The following is a 7,568-nucleotide window of genomic DNA, read 5'->3' as shown; positions in this document are numbered from 1 at the left end:
GCTTCGTTCGATTTGATTCTTTTTGCCAACCGGAGTTCTTAAGTTGAACTTTCTGGTTAGATCCCTTATTTGAGTTTTACCTGTGCATTAGTTGAGTACTTATTTTATGCTTGTTTGTTTGTCATAGAGTACCCGGAGTGCGCCGCTTGCTACTTCGAATTGCTAGGTTTGACTGATCATCAGCAAGGCAAGTAACACTTTGATCATACCTCCTACTACCCAGTTTTATTGCATTAGATCAATCCTCACATTTTGCATGATTAGGATCTAATTAAATTGTGGGTTCTGGGAAGTAGTTCAGGTAGTACCTATTACCTGTTTATTATCGGACCTTTGGGAGTTACTTCTATGTTTGCTTATGCCATGATATGCTAGTAGACGTGGATTGGGTGAGTGTATCCATGACAGATGTGAGATTGTTAAATTAATGGTTTAACTAAGGTGGCAACTTAAATACACATCTGGGTGGATTGAGGCACCTGGGTATTCCAGCGATGGCCTGTTTTTCTTTTGGACCACCTCCCAGGCTCAAAGGGATCATGAGATTATTCATGCTAGAAACTTCCGTGTGCAGCAGATGGTAGACTAGCAGATGTAGGGGAAAGTAGGTGGAGTGGTCTACCCGATCGTAAGGTGCTAGCGCTTCTGAAAGACTATGTCTCGGTTCAGGCTGGACGTACCGAGCGGGCTTTTCGGCCTGCTCGTGGCCCGTTCAGTCTTGGCCCGCTCGGTCCTGGCTCGCTACATAAAATGGCCGGTCCGGTCTGCCATATCAGGCCCGAAAATATCTCGGTCTGGTCCGGTCTTTAACCAGTCCAACCGAGCGGACCAAGAAAACATAGTCATCGTTGTTACCCTTCCTCGTCGTCGCGGCCACCGGCAGAACTGGGCTGAGCCACCGTGTCCCTGAGCTTGCCCACACCTTCCTTCCTCTCCTTCCCGTGCCCCGTGGCCTCTTGCCGTCGCTTGACGTCGCTGCCGTGCGTGCACCGCGCCGTTCGCGAGTTCTAGACCATGCCGTCGACCCCAACCGTCGGACCAATTCATGCCATGGCTGCGGATTTCAGTGCCATGGCACGACAAATACTAGTTTTTGGACTATGGGATAAACGCCCGGCCATGATTTTCGGATCGCTGGGAGCCGTTTCTGCACAGCACGTACGCAGAGAAATGCTCCTCAATTTTCTCATCCAACAAATGAGGCAAGTGTTTTTTTGGAAGGAGCTAGATTTAATACCGGGCGCTTCCTATAATCACGCGCCATCCACGATGCCGTTTCTTTTGCAGTTTTTTTAGTCGAACAGAAAACAGGAAGTACGAGAGAAACAAGGTTGGTTCCAAAAATTACGGCACCAACCGACGATTATCTACACGTCCGATTTGAGCCGCTAATCACGGCAAGGCCCGCACACTGCAAATTATGGGTTCATGCACGCGCTATATTACTTGCATGCAACACAAAAACTGGTAATGAATAAACATGTCCACGTTCATGAGTAATAGCCGCGCCGCCCGCGCACGTCGCCCACCTCGAGCGGCGCTCGCGATGTTTTCCATCTCGCCAGAGCACTCCTGCATGTCGCCTACCTCGCCGCTACTCCAACGCACCTCGTTACTGATGGTGGTTGAGGGAGTCCTGGATTAGGGGGTGCTCGGGTAGCCGGACTCCTGGACTATGAAGATACAAGATTGAAGACTTCGTCCCGTGTCCGGATGGGACTTTCCTTGGCGTGGAAGGCAAGCTTGGCGATGCGGATATTCAGGATCTCCTACCATTGTAATCGACTCTGTGTAACCCTAACCCTATCCCGTGTCTATATAAACCGGAGGGTTGTAGTTCGTAGGCAATCAACTCCATACACAACAATCATACCATAGGCTAACTTCTAGGGTTTAGCCTCCTTGATCTCGTGGTAGATCTACTCTTGTACTACCCATATCATCAATATTAATCAAGCAGGAGTAGGGTATTACCTCCATCGAGAGGGACCAAACCTGGGTAAAAAACATCATGTCCCTTGTCTCCTGTTACCATCCGGCCTTGACGCACAGTTCGGGACCCCCTACCCGAGATCCGCCGGTTTTGACACCGACATTGGTGCTTTCATTGAGAGTTCCTCTGTGTCGTCGCCTTTAGGCCCGATGGCTCCTTTGATCATCAACAACGATACGGTCCAGGGTGAGACTTTTCTCCACGGACAGATCTTCGTCTTCGGCGACTTCGCTCTGCGGGCCAATCCGCTCGGCCACCTAGAGCAGATCGAAAGCTACGCCCCTGGCCATCAAGTCAGGTTTGGAAGCTTAAACTGCACGGCTGACATCCGCGGAGACTTGATCTTCGACGGGCTCGAGCCACGGCCAAGTGCGCCGCACTATCTCGAGGGGCATGATCTAGCTCTGCCCCCTAACTCGGAGCCTATTGCGCCAATTGAGGATGAGCGGTTGGACGTCACCTCGGGGGCTGTGATCCCGAAAGCGATCGAGCCGAACGCTAGCCCCGCACTCTGCACGACCCGTGACTCCGAGGATTCGGACTCCGAACCCCCCACGCCCCTGCCAATCGAATCCAATGGGGCGCCGATAATGGAGTTCACCACCGCAGACATCTTTCAGCATTCGCCTTGTGGCGATATCCTGAACTCTCTCAAGTCTCTCTCCTTATCAGGAGAGCCTTGGCCGAACTACGGTCAGCGAGGATGGGATATGGACGATGAAGAAATTCAAAGCCCACCCACCACCCACTTGGTAGCCACTGTCGACAATTTAAACGACGTGCTCAACTTCGACTCCGGAGACATCGACAGCATGGATGACGATGCAGGAGATACCGACGAACCAAAGCCCATAGGGCATTGGACAGCCACCTCATCTCACGATGTGTACATAGTAGATACCCCTAAAGGAAGCGACAACGAGGAAAAAGGGGATGGGACAGGAGATCGACCCCCCGAAAAGCAATCAAAGCGTTGGCGTAAACGCCGACCCAAGCCCCGCCTCGACAAAAACCCAGCCATAGAGCAGGACGAGCCGGTAGACGACGAGCAGGCCTTAGAGCAACTGTCCGAACAGGGCAACACGGATAGAGAAACCGAACATCCCTCCCTCAGCGAAAACGGCATTCCGGACGACCTCACGCCGAATAAACCTATGGAGTAGAAGAATCTCCACGAAAGGCTCGTTGCAACTGCACACAGCCTAAAGAAAGCAGAAGCGGAAGCTAAAAACAGCGGAAGACGCACTCCGGATGTGATGGAGCAAAGTAATCAATACCACAGATAAGTACGGCGACAGTCGCCGCACTAAAAGCTATCCGAAAAGAAAGCTACTGCCTGAATTCGACGAAGAGGCCCTAGAGCCCTCGCATTCAAAAAATGAAAAAGCCACACGGTCGGATAGACGACCCCATAAAGCGGCAAGCGGCCCCGCACGTAAATCGGCATGCGACCCACTTAAGGATTCGCATCATGGCCCAGTCAGGTCCATTTATGGGCCAAGAAAGCAAGCTCTCGTAAGCAACGCTATGAAGCCATCATCAGAATCCGGCACACCCAAATACAGGGGCGCCGCACACCCCCTATGTTTCACCAATGAGGTCCTGGACTATGAATTCCCAGAGGGATTCAAACCCGTAAACATAGAGGCATACGATGGAACAACAGACCCTAGAGTCTGGATCAAGGATTATATCCTCCACATACACATGGCTAGAGGAGATGATCTCCACGCCATAAAATATCTACCCCTTAAGCTTAAAGGGCCAGCCCAGCATTGGCTTAAAAGCCTTCCCGTAAACATAATTGGAAGCTGGGAAGAGCTCGAGGATGCTTTCCGAGCAAACTTTCAAGGGACCTATGTCTGCCCTCCGGATGCAGACGATCTTAGTCACATAACTCAACAACCCGGAGAATCAGCTCGGCAGTTCTAGAATAGATTCCTCACTAAAAAGAATCAGATAGTTGACTGTCCGGACGCCGAAGCCTTAGCAGCTTTCAGGCATAACGTCCAAGACGAATGGCTCGCCAGACACCTCGGCCAAGAAAAGCCAAGAACAATGGCCGCACTAACAAGCCTCATGACCCGCTTTTGTGCAGGGGAGGACAGCTGGTTGGCAAGGTGCAGCCCCAGTGACCCAAGTACATCCGAAACTAGGGATGGAAATGGAAAACCGTGACGCAACAAGGACCGTCGCCGGACTAAGGACAAATGTCCGAAGAGCACGGCAGTCAATGCCGGATTCAAAGGCTCATGACAAAATCAGGAAAAATCGCCCCCTCAGGATAACAGGGACGATCCATCCAACCTAAATAAAATCCTGGACAGGATATGTCAGATACACAGTACTCCCGGGAAGCCTGCTAACCATACCCACAGAGACTGTTGGGTTTTCAAACAATCCGGCAGACTCAATGCCGGACACAAGGGGCTCGACACACCAAGCGAAGACGAGGACGAACCCCAAAAGCAGAGCACCAGGAAACAAAAGAACTTCCCACAAGAAGTAAAACTAGTGAACTCACTTCACATAACAAAACGTGCAGCGCCCGTAAAGGTACGCACCACACGGCCCATCCCCAAAGGGTCCTGCCACTGGTTGTCAAAACCGATCATCTTCGATCAGCTAGATTATTCTAGGAATATCAGGAATGTAGTCTGGACTGCCTTGATACTCGATCCAATAATTGGCGGACTCCAGTTTTCAAATGTCCTTATGGAAGGCGGCAGCGGACTAAACCTGATATATCAGGATACAATCCAGCACATGGGGATAAACCCAGCAAGACTCCGCCACAGCAAAACCTCCTTTCAAGGGGTAACACCTAGTCCGGACACCCATTGTATGGGTTTTCTCCGGCTCGAAGTTATATTCGGCTCTGCCGATAACTTCCGCCGCGGAAAGCTGACCTTCAATATCGTCCCGTTCTCAAGTCGCTATCAAGCACTACTGGGACGTGAAGCTTTCGCCCGCTTTAACGCAATACCGCATTATGCATCTCTCACGCTTAAGATGCCCGGTCCACGAGGCATCATCGCTTTGAAGGGGAAGCACTAAAGTGTGCCTCCCCAAGCGGGGGACTGTGCGGCCGCTTTGACAGCCCCACAGTAAAATGGCCTCACCGGCCAAAAAACTTTGAAATAGGTCATTAAAGACCACGAACGCGGATAGACGAGTTCGGTACAAAATCATCATTGATACAGGCTTAGTGGCCATATACCCCCGCACTAGGGGCTCCATGCATATACAATAAGAGACAATAAAGCTCAATTTTATATATTTTACTTTACACTTTGTTTATTTTAAACTTTTGTTCGGCACGACCCGTTTTCAACTCAGTTCCTCTCTTTTACAGATGAACGTTGTGCGGCACCCGTCCAGGATACGGCACAACGGAGACACAGGCGCAGACGTGCAGTAGGGACCCGTCCTAAAGGATTCTTTTTAGATTAAGACCCTGCGTAAACCATTTTTACTGTCTCTTGTTGCTACACATCCCCTGGTTTTTTCTGATATAACCAAGGAGGAGGCTGGCGTCTTGGCATGTGGACACGTCAGAAATTTTTGCATGTACCTAGACACTAGGGGCTTTTTTAATAAAGAGTGTTGTTTCGCCCGCACTCATAAAGACCGAACACCTTAGGGAGTGTTCGACGTCGTGAGTTTTGGCATTATATGCATCAGCTCCGAATCATGTCTTTGGTCAAATGTTGGGTTGCCCGGCTCCTGAGTTCGGCTACCTTACGTTCCGCTCTATCGGCTAAGGTAGCACCAGGAGAACTACTGCGATTGTGCCCCCGGTTCGGTCGGGCGAGCACCTCAGTAGAGAAAGCCGAAAACTGACTGTCATGATGTAGCGTGAGACTGGTCAGCCACTCGATGACCTATCGGAATCTATTGGATTCCTCCGCTTTAACGAAGGGCCGCTTCCCGGTCAGGCACATACGCGCCCCGAATTCGGACGAGCGCAGTTGCCACCAAGGAGCTACCTAAAGAGTCTCATTGTCAAACGCCTATGGCTAAGTGAAAGTGTTAAAGCATTATAGTCCGGTTGCCTGGCCCGCTGCGCTATCACCTCCTTTGTAGGACCAAGACGTTGGGTTAAGTGTGAAAATGCGTCTTCTGCGAGCACCCCCGCACTATGTGCGTGGGGGCTGAAGCCAACGACTGCCATCTTTCAGATTCTATATATATATATATATATATATATATATATATATATATATATATATATATATATATATATATATATCTTAAAACGGCCGCACAGGAGGTGTTCCCAATACTTGGAGGCACAAGTATAAAAAAAGGCCACTACAGTTTATCAAAATATTACTTTGTAATTACGTATGCTATCATAACATAGCATCTTTCGGGCACTGCATCTCTATTACACGAGCGCCTTCAAGAACTTCCTGAAAATAGTGCTCGGAGGGTACTCGGCTTTTGTCCGAATCTCGGGACGCAACAATGGTGGTCTCCATCTCTGCCCAGTATGTCTTAACACCCTCCTAGCGCCCTCTATGCATGCTGACCTCTTCATTGCATTTATACGCGGCACCGCGTCAAGGAATTGCTGCACCAAGCTGAAATAACTCTTCGGCTCCGATCTCCCCGGCCACAGGTGACCCATGACGTACTTCATGGCGAGTCCAGACAACCTATTCAGTTTGGCCCATTGAGCCAAACGATCATCCACTGCCAGTGGACGCTCTGGATTGTGAAACTGCGACCAGAAAAGCTTTTCCACTTCGCGATCTTTCTGATCTCGAAAGTGTTCGGTCGCATCAGCAGCACTCACTGCCAAGTCCAGATAGGTATCCTCCACACTCCACATCCGGTCCAACGGAGCAAACTTCGGATCACAAAAATTCCTTCACAGCATAAAGGGCTTTCCCGCCGCAATCTGTTCGGCCTGATGCAGCTCCTCCTTCACAGCTCTCATCGTAGAGCGAGCGTCCTTGGCATCGGCAACGGCCTTCTCTAAGTCCGTCTGTCTCGCCCGGTCTTCTTTCTCAAGAAGTTTGCAACGGTCTACATCACTCTTTAACTTCTCGGCCATCTCGGCCATCTCTTCTTTGCTTCGACAGTGAGTAGCCTGTTCGGCTCTCAGCTCTTCAAGGGCCTTCTCGGCAGCCGCATCGCTTTTTCTGGCTTGCTCCTTAGCTCGGGCAAGTTCAGCCCTAAGATTCTCCACGGCGGCCGTACCATCTGCGTCAAGCACACACATTGTAAGACACTGGCATGAAGCTCCTCTTACCTTATGTCGCCCGAAGAATTACATACCTTGAGCCTCATCAAGCCGCTTGTTGACAAGCACGATGTCGGCATCTGCCACGTCCAGTTGCCGCTTTAGTTCGGCTACATCATCAGTTCGGCTAGATTCCGGACACCTCGCCACCTACATTCAAAGGCGCCATCTTAGACCTGGGAATATGATCCTCTGCGTGTCATCATTTCTTGACAACGCGCAGAGTCTCAGGGGCTACTATCTACACAGCGCGCATCTTACTTATGTGCAACTGACAAAAGTGTACACTATCTAACGTACCTCAAAACCCGTCAGTAAACTTTT

The sequence above is a fragment of the Triticum aestivum genome, chromosome 2A (assembly GCF_018294505.1).
Source record: "Triticum aestivum cultivar Chinese Spring chromosome 2A, IWGSC CS RefSeq v2.1, whole genome shotgun sequence".
Classification (NCBI taxonomy): Eukaryota; Viridiplantae; Streptophyta; class Magnoliopsida; order Poales; family Poaceae; genus Triticum; species Triticum aestivum.
The sequence above is the reverse complement of the archived record's forward strand: the minus strand, read 5'-3'. Positions refer to the sequence as shown.